The 17606-nt window shown below is 35.5% G+C and overlaps 1 protein-coding gene and 1 pseudogene across 1 annotated transcript in view; both read right to left on the bottom strand.

Annotated features, from left to right (window-relative positions):
- Nucleotides 1-17606, bottom strand: part of MAGI2 (membrane associated guanylate kinase, WW and PDZ domain containing 2) — a 1320860-nt gene that overhangs the window by 1268106 nt on the left and 35148 nt on the right. The window lies entirely within an intron of this gene.
- Nucleotides 7831-8586, bottom strand: LOC125110494 (60S ribosomal protein L19-like; annotated as a pseudogene).

Genomic DNA, 17606 nt, shown 5'->3' with positions numbered 1-17606 from the left:
TTCTTACTTGACGAACAAAAAATGTGGGCTTATTCTGCCATTTTCTAATAACTTATAACTATGCCATATTACCTGTTTGTGATTAGCTGACCTTTAAATTAAGGAAAAGGAACATGTCCACAATCTTTTGGAGTTGTTTAGATGCTAGATTAGCTTTTGGGATAAAAGTTCAAACTTAGATACAGAGCAAAAATGATGACAAAGAACTCCAGAATAAGAGTGATGACTAAATATATAAATCATTAGTATATTGGTATTCTACTAGAAACGTGATGAGACTTTTTTTAATGAGATGTATGTAGAAACAGAAAAGATACATTTAATCCTACACATTTACTGATCAGTTTGGACCTCCACATATGATGACACAGAAAGTCTCTGAAAGTTAAAAAAATTATGAAAAGGATAAAGAGTTGCTTTTCCTTTTTTTTTTTTCCTTTTTGCCTTTTCTTGAGTAGCTCCCACAGCATATGGAGGTTCCCAGGCTAGGGGTCTAATCGGAGCTGTAGCCACCAGCCTACGCCAGAGCCACAGCAACACGGGATCCGAGCCGCGTCTGCAACCTACACCACAGCTCACAGCAACGCCAGATCCTTAACCCACTGAGCAAAGCCAGGGATTGAACCCTCAACCTCATGGTTCCTAGTTGTTAACCACTGCACCACGACAGGAACTCCGAGAGTTGAGAGTTGCTTTTTTTTAATACAAGATGAAAATGTTGAAAAGAAACATAGCTAAATTCAATTAAGGTATGCCCCAGCTTCAATGGATACCTCTCAAGTAAAAAATGGACTTAAATTTTGCAAGGAATGTTTAAATAAAGGATAAAAGAACATCTGTGGTTGCAAATATTGTCAACATTAGAACTTGTTATGTTAAAATTCTCTGACAAAGGATTCTATAAAACCCTGATACACTTCTAGCTGTCATAGAACTTTAAATTATGTAGATAGCCTTTTAAATTATTTCTAAGCTCTAGAGTTCTATTAAAAAAAGTCTTCAAAATCCGAGATTATGTTTTAATGAAATAATTGATGATTAAATTAGTTGCATGAAATAATGAACTTTCAGAAGAAGCTGGAATTTTTATGGCAACCACAGGGCTACAGAGACAATAGAAAACTGTGATACCATCTGGCTCTCCTACTTTTCATTGAAATTTGAGGCTCAGAGACAGAGGAGGAAGGAGGGCAGGAAATTTTTATGTCTGCCTGTTTTTAAAATTATTATGAAGACGACAGGTTATACAATACCCAATTTAATCCTCATGCCAACACAGTGAAACACTATTAATCTCTATATTTTATAAATCAGGAAATTGAAGTTCAGAAAGGATGTGATGGCTTTTTCAATGCCACATAGCCAGTCAGTGGCTAAACTAGGACTGGAACCTAGTCTCCCTTCTCTAAGTCTGGTGTTCCTTCATAAACCTAAAATTTCATTTAAAAAATGAACTACCAATATTCTTTCCACTATTTCTGCATTTTAAAAAGTTTTCAGCATCTATTGAGTTACCATTCTTTATAAATTCCATAAGTTTCCCAGGGCAATATGAAGAAAATCAGAATGACTAGTTCAAACTTCAGTTTCACCACATACTAGTGTGTGATTACAGGCAAATCACTGAGGCTCAGTGCCTCACATTCCTCATTGGTTAAGTAGGGATTAAAATGGCCCTGATTTCATTGTGATTGCTGTGAAGGTGAAATGTTATAATGCACATAAAGTGCTTAGAACAGTGCCTAACACACAACCACACACACCTGTGTGCATGCAGTATGCACTCAAAAAGTACGCTATTCTTTTTGTTGTGATCTGAATCAATGCATAATAAAAATTAGGGGAAATATTAAATAACGTTTCTCTCCTAAAGACTACATTCCAAAAAATAGCCCTGAAAGTTTTTTTTCCTACATTCATTACTTATATTTTTCCTGGAGAATTCTCTTTATGCAAAGTTTATTAAGAGTATGAAAAAAGGAATATGTTCTAAATATTCATCCAGAACATTGAAAATAGAGTCACAAGGTAAACACCTTGAAGAAAGCCTTTCTTTGCTTTCTCTTTTTTTTAAAGCTCAACAGTAATTTCTTTAAAATTATTAAAAACTAATGTCTGGATGAAGTATAGGAATACATATTTTAGGCTCAAAAATAACCAGAGTCAAAAATTTTATGAACCTGTTCCAGAAAGCACAGTACTCAATTCCAGTTAAATTTTTGTTTCAAATAAACATTTGAAACTAGGCCACATCCTGCTCTATGCTTGCCAAAAATACAAATTTCAAAATCTAAGCTAATGTTCTACATCCCAAGCACACATAGAAGTCATCTTAAATTCAATCTAGCCAATTTAAAAATGACTATTAAAACTCTGAAGAAAGATATTTTCAAATACAAAGTGAGTACAATATAAATCTAAGTCAATGTGAAATCTGGTAGGGATAGTTATACAAAACATGAGCAACTGCGTTGACACAGATCAGGATATGAGACGAATTTCTACAGAGAAAAACTTCAGTATTAAATGTGGAAACCTCTAGCACTATGGCACATGCTGGGATTTGGTGACATGCAGCCAAAGGCATCTTCAAGGCCAACAGGGGAATTGAATAAAGCTCTCCTCAACTCTCCCATATACAGGGATAACAATGTTAATGTTTTCCTGAAGAACAAATTACAGCCACCTGATTTTCAGGCCGTCTGATAGCCTAGTTCTATGACCTCAACAACCTGAAAAATGATTATTTGACAAGGACACAACAACTATGAGTTTCATTCTCAATTCATCTACCAGTGATAGGTAAGTTCTTATACAGTCTTATTAATATCTCTATTCATAACCAGAAATCTTTGATCAAGGTAAATGATAAAGAAGGACAAGACCAAATAGGCTCATCCCTTGTCCATAGGATTTTGTATTCATTTCTGTCTCTGATGCTTCTTTCTGAGTTACATGAATATCCTTCTTAACAGAAATCATAAGGCTAACTGTCTTTATCACACACATTTGTATATTTCCCAGGAACAATTTCTGGGGGACAGTTTTTTAAAGCCATATCACTCTTAGACACAGGCAAGAGTATCCCCTGTCCTAGCTCATAGACAGTGGTCTTCCTCGGGTCAAAACCCTCTTGAGGCCCCAGGGTCTGGCAAAACTAAAGCTCATATTCCTCTATATAGATCATATTCTGTGTGCCAGAAACTCCTAAATTCCCTGTCTAAATGTCCCTGACATTACTTCTAGGAATCTTCCTTAGGTCCATCCTGATCCTAAGGGAAATCTCATTACCCATGTACATAGCTGTAGGTCCATGAGAGACCAAAGGGGTGATTGTCAGAGGTTAGAAGCACAGCTGAAGACTGGCCATGCAGGCTGAGGTTTGTGTGTGAGTACATGAGTTCCTGTATAGAGCTGAGTAGGAGCAGTATAAAAAGAGAAAAGGGGCAGGCGTGAGCCAGTAGTGGGGAATTTGATTATTGCATGAAATTATAAGGTGACAGAAAATTCTAAATTTGAACCTATCCTTCCTAATCATTGCAAAGTTGTATTTGTTAATGAGGAGAGAGATAACATGTAATTTAAAAGGTTGTTAGCTTGATTTATAAGTTTAAATATTTAGACTTGTATTATGCAGCCCCCCATTTATACTTTTGCCTCAAGCCATGGAAATGTTAGGAGTTAGCTTGAAGAAGGCCAGTGGAGTTTACCTGCTCAAAATGTTAACATTCATAAAGTGTATCAGAGAACATTGTTCTTCCTCTTGGCAGGTCAAATTTTAATCTTTCTCTCAGGATTTTAGGTGAATAGGAAAGAAAGAACAGAGTGTTCAGATAGCATTGGCCAAATTCCACCATTTGCAAATTCAGAAAAGACAGTAATCCTTATTAACACTTATTACTAGATGCTTCACCTTTAGAAACAAAAGTTCAAGTACTACCCTAACTCTGCTAGTTTGTCTGTGGTTACTGCACATTTCCTTCCATGCCCCAAGAGCTCTAGTATGTTCCTTGTTATATTTGTATAGAGATCATGATTGCACCTAGGCCTTTAAGTCAATGGAAGCTCTGAACTTAAATGAGTTCCATGGGACCTAAAGCAAATTAAAGAACAGATTCAATATCAGGAGTAATTTTAGACACTAAACTTTTAAAGTTCCATATAAATCACTTAAGTAAACTGGGTCAGAGAAAATATCCTTGATGATTAGCTGATCTAATATTTTTGAGAGCCTAAAATATCCTTTGTGCTAAGAGACACATCACCTTACCCTCTAGGGGACTGTGCTCCAAGCAAGAATGACCTCATAATCTCAATGCAAAGAAACAGAGTCCTTTAGAGTTTACAACAAAATAAGAAAAACTTAAGCTACCAAATAGTATTATTTGAAGTTGAGATATGTTTTCCCCAGTCCTGTGCATCTGGCTGTATGGAATCATCAGTATAAATAAAGTTTCTAATGATTTAGGAACCTTGAAATTTCCTGTGTAAACTCTATCAAAGAATATCGTTAAAAGAAGTTTTCTGTATTGATAATGGCATTTCTTTTACAACTGGAATTTATAAGTCATCACTTAATAGATTTAAATAAAGGCAAGACACAAATAGGAGAGTATAAATAATAGCATGTTAGAGTATAATAAGATATTATAAGCAGAATGATAAGGTATTTGAAAACCATTTCAAAAGACTTTGGCTACTTAAAGGTTTAGTTTTATAATCATTTTGATCAAAATATGCAATTATAGCTAGAGGGTAGCAAGTTATAAGCATAGAGTTCTTTCTTAACTACAATTTAACAACTAGACTACTAGAAATGAGATTTGTGCTTTCTGGGCAGTAGTTGTCTATCAGTGGAGGAATGGAGAATGCAAACTGAGCTATATTTAGGAGACGATTTCTTTGAAGGTTGGGAGGCTGAATACAGAGACTTGAAAAGTTTATGTCAATAAGCAGATTCATAGTGATAAGTTTCTTTAAAAAGGCAATAAAATCAACTCTAGATCTTCCAGCATCTGACTTTTCTGTTTTTGCATTATATCAGGACGTCTTACATTTGCCCTTTCCTCATCTGTCCTCATTTAGCAAATATTTATTAACTGCCTACTATATGTAAAACTCCAAATGAAGGACTGTGAGGAAAAGAGAAATGAACATCACATAGGCTATTACCAAAAAATGCCCCAAAAGAGAATTGAAAAGGAAATCAAATTTTCAATCACTTATTATTGCAGTTTGCTAGCAGCAAAAGGTAATACTGATGTGGGGAGTCATGAGACAGAAAAAAGAAAAATAGGAAACAAATGGTAATACCAGATATCTAAAACACCTATGGTCTTACAGTATCCAAATACCCATCCCCCAAGGTACAGGAGTACCAATGATTTTGAGATGGTTTTGCTTCTTGGTTTAGAAAAATGGATTATTAACAAAAAAGACAAAAGAAGTATACATACATATATTTCACAAGACAAGAGTAAATTATTTTGTGATCTGTAAAATGTAATCAGTGCACAATGAAATTGCTTTGGAACAACAATGATGAATTTTATATGATCCAATATTCATACCTGTGTCCATCAGAAACTGATGACTGGCTAGTAAAGATAAACCTGGGAGTGGAATCAGTGTATGAACTGCCACCCTAGAGAAACCCTCCACATAGTCATTCTTCCAGTGCACAGCCAAATAACTCTTATATACCCTGCAACCTTGGCTCCTAGCCTTAACCAATCCCCATGTCTTAATATGAACATTGCCATTTCTAGTACCAATCTTTGATTTCCAAGGAGAGTTTGGATGAAAATGCAATAGTTTCCTCTGAACTACAAGTTAACGAGGATCATATGAACTTGTAACTTGTGCACTAATTCTAGAAGCTATGTGAAGTAGGCAAGTCATTTCTACCTCTGAGCTCAGTTTTTTATTTGAATAAGAGGCTGGTTTGATGAACACTGCTATAAGTTTATGCTTTGTGAAAACTATGGTAAGTTGTAAGGGCCAAGCCTTTCTCCAACCAAACTAAATTTTGATAGTAAAAGCAAATCAGATAAAAAACTACAAATATGACCATAAATGTGTCCTAAGATAAAATATTCCAAAGATTCAAACACACTTTTTACAAGAACAATATATTCTGAGTTATTTTTTAAAGCAATTAGACACAAATGTCTGTAACTTTGGGTTTCCATCATAAGTTACATGGAATGCACCTAGAAGTCTGTGTTTTTCTATTTGTTTTTATATTATTAAACCTTTAAGTTCATAGGTGCCACCCTAAGAGTAGAAGGTAGATAAAAATGTATTTTTATAACTGCATTTAAATAATATTTATACACTTAAGTATTTAAGCTTTTCCACATAGTAACTTTGGCATGGCTTTTGTGAGAGAGCTCATATTATGCCCCATTTCAAAAACTATAAATAGAAATAGCCTAGCTTATTAACCTGGATTTTATTATAACTACAGTTCACTACTACTAAATGATTTGTAAACTGTTAGAATAACAGAAGCTATTCATGTGCTCTATTCTCTTCACAGTATATCTCCAATGTAAAATAAAACTATTATTGTGATTACTATAAATGAGAAAAGAATAATTGATTCTATTTTACAAACTGCCTAATAAAATATATTTTAAATAAGTAACATAGTTTTCTAATAAATGGAAAACAAAATAGAAATCACTGCGATCAAAGTTAGGAAAAAATGTCTAGAGTAGGTCTTTTGGAAGTTTACCTGGCTCAAATAATAGTACTATAGGGTAGAGATGCTACAAGGACAAAAGAGAAAAAAAAGAGGTAAGAAAAAGATGACACTTTGTTTTTTCCATGAGTGTGGGGAAAAAATAAGTGACTAAACAGAAATGTGTATATATAAAAAATAATGAGAAGTGGAGGAGAAATGTAAATATTAAAAAAATGATGTGAGTTAGAAAATTTAGCTACCTAATAACTAATCCAGAGAGGCAAACAGGAACCAGAAAAAAAATGAAATGGGAACTTAAGGGCAACTCAGGATGGTGTCATTTAGGGTAGAAACAAAACCTAAGGAATCAGTATTTCCTTGAAATTCTAAATTTCATATCTGTAGGTTATTAATCTAAGGACTTAATACTAGCTGGTTAAAAAAGTTATGACAAAAATAGTGAATTCTAAGATGAATGCAACTCCATGCCTGGAGCATTATCCAGAAAGAAATGGAACAATTAATAAATACAGTAATCAAAGTTTAACATACACAGAAAATGCATGTCATTCTGAACAGCTTTCACCACATAAATGAAACTTATTTCAGATAGAAATCCTAAAAATCCCTCTACAGAAATGCAGACTGAACAGGGAGCAGACACAAACTCCAATGGATTTACACAATGTTTCTGTACAGCTGCCTGCAGGAAAAAATGGCATTCATCAGATATACTCAGAACTAGAAGTAAGACAAGTATTCCTTTACAACACTGCAAATGGAAACCTAACAGAGGTACCAAAGATTAAAAAATATTCTCAGAGAATGTGAGTAAGCAAAATATCTTTTGTAGATTTAAACTTTATTTTATTATTACAAAGTGATTGCCACCACAAACACTCTATTTTTTGAGACCTATTAAACTAAAGGTTGCTATACATACATGGAATCAGGGACATTAGGTACATTATTTCAGTATGAACTTACCAGATATGTAAGAGAAGCTCTCCCACAATAAGTAACACCCTAAGGCAAGTAGAAAAGGGGTGATATGTCACAACCCCTCTTTCCCATTATGTCTAACACAGCATGGAATAGCCAGAGCATCAAATTTTTGCAGTCTTTACAACTGAGAGTACAAAGAGGTATGAAGCTCACAGGCCTTAGCATTTCCCTATATGTCCTGGCTTATTTATTTATTTGAAAACCCAAGGCTCATTTTTATTCAATCTATGTAATTGCCGAGGCCACTATGTATAGAGAAGAGGCGGAGAACTTTATATCTTGGTCTCTTCCTCTTGGACAGAGTCTTGATGATTTCCTCCTTCTTGGCCTGGAGCTGCTCTTCACCACGCTTGCGTGCTTCCTTTGTCTTAGACTTGTGGCCCTCAGCCTGGTCCGCCAGAAGCTTCTTGTGAGCCTTGTCTACCTTCAGCTTGTGGATGTGTTCCATGAGAATCCGCTTATTTTTGAACATGTTACCCTTCACTTTCAAGTACATGCTGTGATGCATGTGGTGGTCAATCTTCTTAGATTCATGGTATCCTCTGAGCAGCCGGCGCAGAATTCTCATCCTCCTCTTCCAAGTTACTTTCTCAGGGCATTCGAGCATTGGCAGTACCCTTCTGCTTACCTATGCCCATATGCCTGCCATTCCAGTGAGCCAAGGTGTTTTTCTGGCATCAAGCCTGGGAATGGACAGTCACAGGCTTCAGGCTGATCAGCCCTTCTTTGATCAGCTTCCGTGTCTGCTGACCGGAGTTGGCATTGGTGATTTCATTCGTCTCCTTGGGGTCCAACCAGACTTTCTTTTTGTGACAGTGGAGGACACTGGAGACAAGTCTCTGAACACTGGGCATATCCATGGCTGCAGATCACAGCAGCCAAAGGAAAGAACCGCCTTGGCCAATTTAATCAGTAGCACTTAGCATTTTTTTTTCTCACAGAAACAAAGGACAACATTTCAAATTAATGGTTCCTAAAAGTTAAATCAGTTAAAATGTTTGATACAAGTTAGACATAGCTAGATTTTTAAAACATAATTTTATTTTTGTTATTCGATGAACAGAAGAGAATATTTGATGAGCAGAATCACAATTTTGAAAGAAGAATAAAAAAATTTTTAAATGTATGGGAGGTGCTCTTATACCATTATCAAAATAAAACTAAAGCATCAAGTCACCACCACCATCACTACTACTACTATTAACTAATATTCCTAGTTTGATGTAATGTTTATCATGTGCAGTTAGTATTTTAAAAGTTTTTTCATAGTTTTGCCAGTGTTTTCAACTGACAAATTTAATCAAATTTAGTGGTCATTTAAATTAAAATGTATTTATATATTTTAAAAACTGAAAATCTGACAATGCTAAATTGTAGGAGTTATAATGTTTAAAATATGAACCCAAAGTATCTTTGAATCCAAGGCCATGTTTGAGAGGTCAGGGGTAATTAAGTTGTAAGATGAAATGAAAAAAAGAGAATGTAAGAGTTTAAGAGAATGTGCCCAAAGAATAAAGGAAGTGAACTTTTGCTAAAATACACATATAAATATAATCTATAAAGATATAAACTATATATTTAAAATATTTAATATTCAACATATATAAATGTGTTTATCACACAAGCCCCTGAACCATACATTGCTATTACTGAATTTGAAGTTATTTTCTTTTCCATAATTTTATACATATTTAGACTTGATAAATGAAAGGTTTACTTTGACCTTTGCTTGATATTATCAGCTCACGGGTACCAACAATATTCATGATAATTATACTGTGTTGGCACTGATACCAGAAATCACAATATTGGCAATGCTTGGAGGGATGTTTGGAATCGAGGCAGCAGTGTGCCTTTATTGCCTGCCAGTGGGGCCCTTATTCCCTGGAAGCTTCTATTTTATACAGGTAGTCCTTATCAGAAAAGTGCTACTCATGAAAAAAAAATTTTACATTTTTTTACATTTTTTTTTGCTTGATGCTAAACTAACATTTATTCACCGAGAAAAATATACAGTATATATATATATATATATATATAAATCTATTTTTATGTAAAATAGGTATATAAATATTGTTTTTCTACAATGGAATTAAAAATGCTATCATTAGATCTAGAACCTGGATATTGTCCTGCTGCTGCTGAAATTGAGGGCTATGTTTTGGTTTGCCAGTACCTCTCCATGTGGCATGGCTAAGCTCCCATGTGAGGCTGGCTCAGGCATCACAGCACTGGTACAAGTTGGTTTTTTTGTCCTTGACCTTCCCTTTTCATGCTGTTCTTTCTTCTCAAATCTCCCTTCCTTTCCCTAGGATCTTTCTTCCTCCCCTTGGCAGAGGATTGATCCAAGTTGTGACACAGAGGAAAGACTGGTGGTGGGTGTTAGGAGATGTGGCATTAGCTTTGGGTTCTGTAACCAAGTCATTGTTTAACTTTTCACATAGCAATTTTTCACTAAGGGTCCTATTTCCCCCATCTGTATACTGAAGGCAAAGGGTTCAATCATCTCTATAGCCCTTTCAGATTGTGAAAAGCTACTATTCTGTGAGCAATAAAATACCCATCCAGGCTTACCTTTTGGGCTTATAGCCCTAAAAAGACAATCAAAATAAAAACTTATGTCATTGTCATTTTAGACATGTTTACATTTCATTAGTTGCCTCTTGAAGGAAATATCCTCAAAACTTCAAAAGAATGACAATCTCTAATGAAAGAATTTCAGAACACAGTGTGAAATTTTTGGATCTCTCTCTAAAGTCACCATTTGAAAGCTAAGAATAGCCTGCTTATTGCCAGTGGTCATGACAGAGCTTGGAAGACAAGGCAATTTCACTACTGAGCAATCCGAACTCTCAAAGAATTACTGTGTATAAAGATCATTGAGTATATATTTAAAAGCAATTTTGCAACCAGATACGATGCTATCTATATGCAGCTTTGTTCCTTCCAGGCCACTAATGTATAGCCCCACACCAATTCTAGTTCCCAAGCAAGTCTTCTTTTTCACTTTGTCTGCTAAACAAAGGGGGGGGATTTTTCTATATGTTTACTAGCAAGTGTGATAGAAAATATATCCTAAGTAGTAGGACTTTTAGCAGCCAAGCTAAGAAGTACTGTGAATTAGAGGCCTTTGTTGATTCATCAGAGCCCTTCTATTTTTCCACCAAAACCACCACAGTAAACAAAGCAACTATACTGGCCCAAGTTATGCTGGTGGCACAAACAACTCTCTTAACAACTGCACTGAATGCTGGGGACCAGCCACTCCTTTAATTACACCTCAGAAGTGTACATAACGAGAAAGCCAACCACACTGCCTGAACCCTAATGCGGACTGGCTTAAGACCAAGTTCTGTGTGTCAGTTCTTTCTTCCTTCGTCCTTCCTCATTGTAGTACCGTTACATAAGATTATTCTGTTTCTGCTTTCTTTCTTAACTCCTTTCATGTCCTCAGATAAATTTCTTACTCCTCCCCCCACTGTTTTCAGCCGACAATATTTTCCAAGTTGAAACAGTTTTCCCCTCAATATACAGTCTGTTGAACAACTGAAGCACTCAGGTTCCATGTCTATACAAATCATTTACCCATTTATTTATTCATTAATCCAATTTATCTATGATGACTTTGCCATTGGTGGCAAAGACTATAAAAGATATGGCCTATAATCAAGGGAATCTCACAAATAATTGAGAGAAATCCAATATGGGGATATATTATTACAGAATATGCAAAATTTCCCAGGATATCAGGGGAGAGAATGGCTAGCATTCTCAAAGAGCTGGTAAAAACTCTTGATATGCTGCCTTTGATTATTTGATTTATTACAGAAAGTTCAAGAAAACAATAACCTTATCTAAAAGGTCATTGTATCGTCTCAATAGTAAATAATGGACACACTGTGGGTTGTCAGTAAACACACACATTCATTTATTTATTTATTTGCTTTTTAGGGTCGCACCCACAGCATAGGGAGGTTCCCAGACCAGGGGTCAAATCGGAGCTACAGAGGCCAGCCTGCAACAACACAGGATCCAAGGCGCGTCTACAACCTACACCACAGCTCATGGCAATGCCAGATCCTTGACCCACTGGGTGAGGCCAGGGGTCAAACCCACAACCTCATGGTTCTCGTCAGCTTTGGTTTCACTGAGCCACAACGGGAACTCCAACACCCACATTTTAACCATGCATCATGACAGAGACACAAGCTAGCAAGCTGGCTTTTGTAGCCCTTGACATTCCTCTCTCAGGTTGTTCTTTCTTCTCAGATCTCTTTTCTTTTCACAAGTACTTTTCTCTTGTTTCTTTGGCAGAAGCTACCAACACATGGCACAGAGCAAAGAACTGGAGAGTTCCAATTACTTAGCTCAGATGGGCAGACAACTTGGTCAAGGACAGAATTTGCCATTTATAATTTCTGTGTTTGCCTCTTATTTTGATTCGTATGTAATCAGAGGATATATTTCTGATACTAGCTGGCCATTTTGCAAATGGATCCACTTGTTTTAAAAATAATCCAGATCTTTCATCTTCAAGTATATATTTATATATAAATATATTTATTGAATAGTTGCCACCTGGACAAGAGTTGTGAGGGATACAGAACTGAAAGGTGTCCCCATCTTGATTGGAATAACTGTTTCTTCTCTCCTTCCCCTCTTTTCAAAGGTAAACTATCCTGCTTATCTCTGTAATTTTTAGCAGGGTAATTACTTTTAGGTGTATCTTTTCTAGGTAAACTATCCATTCACTGAATACAGGCCTGGCACTCAGCCTAGTTCTGAATGGATTCCATATTTGAGAAAATATATCCAATGAAGTTAAACAGTGGAACCAAGATCCCAAGGATATTGTGATTTTCCTTCTCACAGGCTTCAGAGGCAGAGAACAATAGATAACAAGCGTACTCAGGAGAGATTTAGAAAATATGAATTCACTTTTGCTCATTATTCACCTCCAGACTGCTTTTAAAAAGACTATGTATTCATGAGAACATGTGAAAAATTGGTAGATAATATCAATTTACAGACAGTTTCTAAAGTACTGGATCATTCTCTCACCTCTCCCTAAGTCAAGACTTTCCTTCTCTATTCAGGTCAAGTGTGTGTTTACTGGAGTCAAGGGAGACTATATTTCTAAGAAACCCTTTGTGTGAAGCTGACTGGGGAAGAAAAGTTTTGAAATCAAGCTATATTAGGAAAGGCCATTGAACCCAGCAAGGATTCAGTGTTTTTCCTTTGGCCCAGGGGATTTAGAAAAGAGGTTGTCTTGAGAGTTGAAAGACACTCTTCCCTAGAAGGTTTCCTATAAGATAAAAGATACCCAACAGATGGTGCTTCTAGGAAGAGAGGGTCTGAGAGAAAACTGTAAATTGCCAGTCAGAGATCTATGTTAGAATTCTCCAGCGGTGGAAAATAGAAAAAAAACACAGAAGTGCTTTATGAGAAAAACAAATTTAGGCATCTGAAACACAGAGCAAGTCTGACATCAGATTAAATAGGACTAGATACCTAAAACTATTCTATTTTATTATTTCCTCCTTGACCATTCTGTCTGAAACTGAAAGACCCAGAAGAAGAAGCTAATTGGTGAGAAGAAAGGCTGTGCAAAAAAAGAGAAAGGTAATCTACTGATCTCAGTCCCTGTATATTAGGATTGAACTAGTGGGGGGATGTTAAAGGAGGAAAAAAACCTTAAAAGCGAGTAAGAAAATAAGGTTGTATAATAGACTGCATTAGACTACTAAATAGCAAGAAAAAGTCTATTTTTAATACCTAACAGTGACTAGAAAACTAAGAGGAAAGCTAGGAGCTAGGAAGAACTCATAGAATTTGTTTCACAGGATAACAGTGAGAAAGCATCAAGTTTGTATACCACTGGTATACCATTCAATAACTGGTTCTCCACCTATTAGCAAAAGCCAGGTTTCTCGACTCAAAGCCCATTTTTATCTTCATTCCCTCTTTAAAAAACAAAACAAAACAAAAGAAAAGAAAAAACAACTAGGAATACCATTTTACTCAAAAAATGATGCAAAGTAGGAAACTCTGGGGACACTATGTCCAAATGCAATTTTCACCCTTGTTTGGGACTGATTCATGAGAAATGAAGGAAGAAAGGAAAGAATAAAGGATAAGTGGGAAGGAGGGAAGGAGAGACAGAAAGAGGAAAGAAAGAAGGAGGGCCAGGAAGGAAGGGAGGAAGAAAGGAAAAAAGAAAGAAATCAATTTTAAAAAAACATCTTTGGAGACAATCAGGGCAATCTGAATATGTGCTGGGGTATTTGATATTAAGGAATTATTTGTAATTTTGTTAGGTGTGTTAATGACAAGATGGTTGTCTAAAATGTCCTTCCATGTAAATTAAGTATACTGAAATATATACGGTGAAATGATAAAATGCCTATTGTGATATTGTGATTTGTAATAAGAAATTTTATTTGTTCTTAGTCTTGTTTCTGCAAGAGAGCTTCTAAAACCCTTGGAATTTCCCGAGCGATGAGAGATATCTTTTGTTACATTAATGAGGTAACTTTTGGAAAGCACCTAAAAATGGGGGCTGGGTGCCAGAGGAATCAATCAAATGATTAGTCTTGGAACTTTGAGTCACACCTCATCCCCCCCGCCCCCCGACCTTTGGGGAGGGAAGGAGACCTGAAGATTGGATCAATCACTAATGGCCATTGACTTAGGCAATCATGCCTATTTAATGAGGCCTCCATGAAAATCCAAAAGCACAAGGCTCAGAGAGCTTCTGGATTGGTGAATGTGAAAACACAAGGACAGTGAATCACTTGGAGAGGATATGGGTGCTCAGCACCCTTTCCCCATCTCTTGTTCAATTCACTCTTTCATCTGGGTATTCCTGAATTACATCTTTTTATAATAAACCAGTTACTAGCAGGCAAATGGTTCCCTGAGTTCTGTGAGCCACTCCAGAAAATTTGTTGTCAATATAATATGCACAGCTTTCACATTTTAATGCTTCTGATCCTGGAGTAAATCCTGCTTAAATTAGTATCATCCAGGCTGCAGCTGTGACAGTCTAATGTGCCTACACATGCACAAAAAAAAAAAAAAAAAAAAGGCCATGTAAACAAACAAAAAACACCCTTGCAAATTAGAAACAAAACAAAACAAAAACCTTGCAAAATAGAATTCAGTAGCTTGGTAGAAAGTTCTGGAAACAATGGAATGTGCATGTGTCCGTGCTCTCTCTCTCTCTCAAATAAAAGCTGAAATGACATGTTTTTGATGAAGAACAACAACTACCAAAAAAAAAAAAAAAAAAAGATACCAATAACTCTAAGCAGTAAAGTAATTAGGAAAGTTAGAATCTCAATATAAGGAAATTTGGGGTCACTTCATTCATTTTTTTCATGTGCATTAATCATCACAAATAATTGCCTACATAGATCCAAAAAACTTTCTTTCAGTAAGTAAAAAATAAAAATTCTAAGTGATAAAAATTAGGTCATATATTAATTGGCAGCACAGTTTTTCTTTTTTACTAATACACAAATTATTAGTACAACTGAAAAGAAATGAAATACAATATCTGAAATGGCATAGAGTTTATTAAGCTTTAACATTTATGTATGTTAAATAATAAATAAATTAATGGGCATTACAGATGATCAAAACATGTCCTGAGTGTTACAAGCCGTCTTTAGAGGAACAGTCATGATTTTATATCACCATTCTCTAAAACTGGAGACAAAAGAACAATGCTGGTAACCCTTAGGGCTGGCTAATGTGAGTATCTCTGATCATTCATATATACTTGCTCTAAATTTACTCCCTACTCCTAATATTCGGAGTTTGGATAAATTCAGGTTATCATCAGAACCACAATCAGTTTAGAAAGGGAGATAAATTTCAGCTCACTATGTTGAAGGACTGTAACAAATCAAACTGTTCAACATGAAAACTGTGATCAGTGCCATCTTGGAATGAAGGACTTCAGTAATCATTTTCGATGTGCTGGGGCTGGTCCTTCTACAGGGAAGTAGGATAGATTAGAATGATGACTTGCTGAGCCCCTTTCAATTTTATGACTTTGTTTCTAAATAAAATCTGTGATCATGCAAGTCATAAATATTAAAAGATACATTTTTAATTAGACACTCTCCCCTAGATTCATTAGCACCAACAACAAATAAGAAAAGGCAAAGTTCTAATACCTATGAAATAATGTTAACATATAGTCATAAAAATAATTCACCAGCTCAGCTCATTTTATTTTGCATTAACTTTGGCATGAAATCAAGGAAAAATTATTAACAATGTCACTCCAACCCAATTCCTTGCCAGATAAATAATCCAGCTTCCCTCAGAAACTCACCATTAGGCAAATGGGCTACTATATTCCTAATTCATTTTATTTATTATTGATTCTTCATCATCATGGAACATCAGTGGCTTTTTAGGCTAACTTTTAAAATATTAAAATGAATGTGAATCTTTATATTTCCTTTATCAAACAACTCGTTCTTTCCTTTGTATTTTTGTTAGGTAATCCTCCATGGAGAAGGAATCCTCCATTATCTTCCTAGAATATTCAGTTTCTGACATGATGAGTATTAAAACAATTTTTTAACCAAGACTACTTTAAGAACAGAAGAAAAAGATCCATTAGAAAATAAAAGGGTATTGGAAAAAGAAAATGTAAGAAGAGAAAAGGAAAACAAGAGAGAATATAAGCTTTTCCTTTATCTCTCAGGAATTGTCTAAGTAAGGACAAAATGTGAAACTGTAGCTTTAGCTTTGAATCGTCTGAATTATCACATGGCTGTATTACTCAAATGACAACAAACAACTTTCTGTCATGTCCACAAATTAGCTTTGCTCTTCCAGCTGAAGCTGTCTTTGAGGATCCATACAATATATAATGAGTAAACCATTAACAAGACAATTAATAAATGTATTTGAATTATAGACTAAATGCCAACTCATTTCCCTAGTCACATTAGGCATGGTATACCTTGTTAAATAAAAGTTTCTCTAGTTTTATAAATATATACTTAATATTATCAAAGCAGCAAATGCAAAATTTTAAAAAGGCTGCTTGTTTATTATGCTAGAAAATTGATTACATGAAAAATAAATTTGAGAAAAGATTCAAATTAATTATAGCACTCTTTGGTAGCATAGCGGATTAAAAAAAAAAAATTCCCCCTTGAAGATGTCCACTTTCATGTACCTAAAGATCTACTGCAGGGAGTTAACTACTGGCCATATTAGCCCAGGAGGGCATATTGTGGTTACATCAATGCACAGCAGGTTGTCCCAGTAGAACTAAATATAAGGCAGCTGTGATTTCTTTGCTCAGGACCTAATTTTAGATAGCCTGGATCTTTCTCTGAGCAACTTTGTGGAAAGCAGGTTCTGATCTTATTGTCCTGGAAAGCAGAGCAAAATATGCATCAATTGACCCTTAAATGACTACATTTTGAAATAATATAAAAGAGGAAAGGATTGCACACATTTACACACAAATACACACCTCTCTCTCTCTACCCTTTCACAGAGAATTAAGATGCTACAATACTGAACGGACATTGCTTTAAAAAATGTAACCAATGCCATTCAAATCAGCCAGAGCATTTTTTTTTTTTGGCTGCAGCCACTATATATGAAAATTCCCGGGCCAGGGATCAAAACCCCACCACAGCAGCAAACCAAACCCCCTGAGTTACTGCTGTGACCACACCAGATCCTTAACCTGCTGCACCACAAGGGAACTGCTAGTGTGGAGCATTCTTAGTGATGTCCCCACTAACCACAAATACTTAGCTTTGTAAAACCCCATAGAATTTCTACTCCTCTTCTTAAACATACTGATTCTTAAAGATATTTTGCTTCAAAATCACTTTTCTTCATTTCAATATTATTCATCTTTTCTATGATCAAT

This window comes from Phacochoerus africanus, chromosome 11, assembly GCF_016906955.1.
Source record: "Phacochoerus africanus isolate WHEZ1 chromosome 11, ROS_Pafr_v1, whole genome shotgun sequence".
In the NCBI taxonomy this organism is placed as follows: domain Eukaryota; kingdom Metazoa; phylum Chordata; class Mammalia; order Artiodactyla; family Suidae; genus Phacochoerus; species Phacochoerus africanus.
This window is presented reverse-complemented; position numbering and strand designations above follow the sequence as displayed.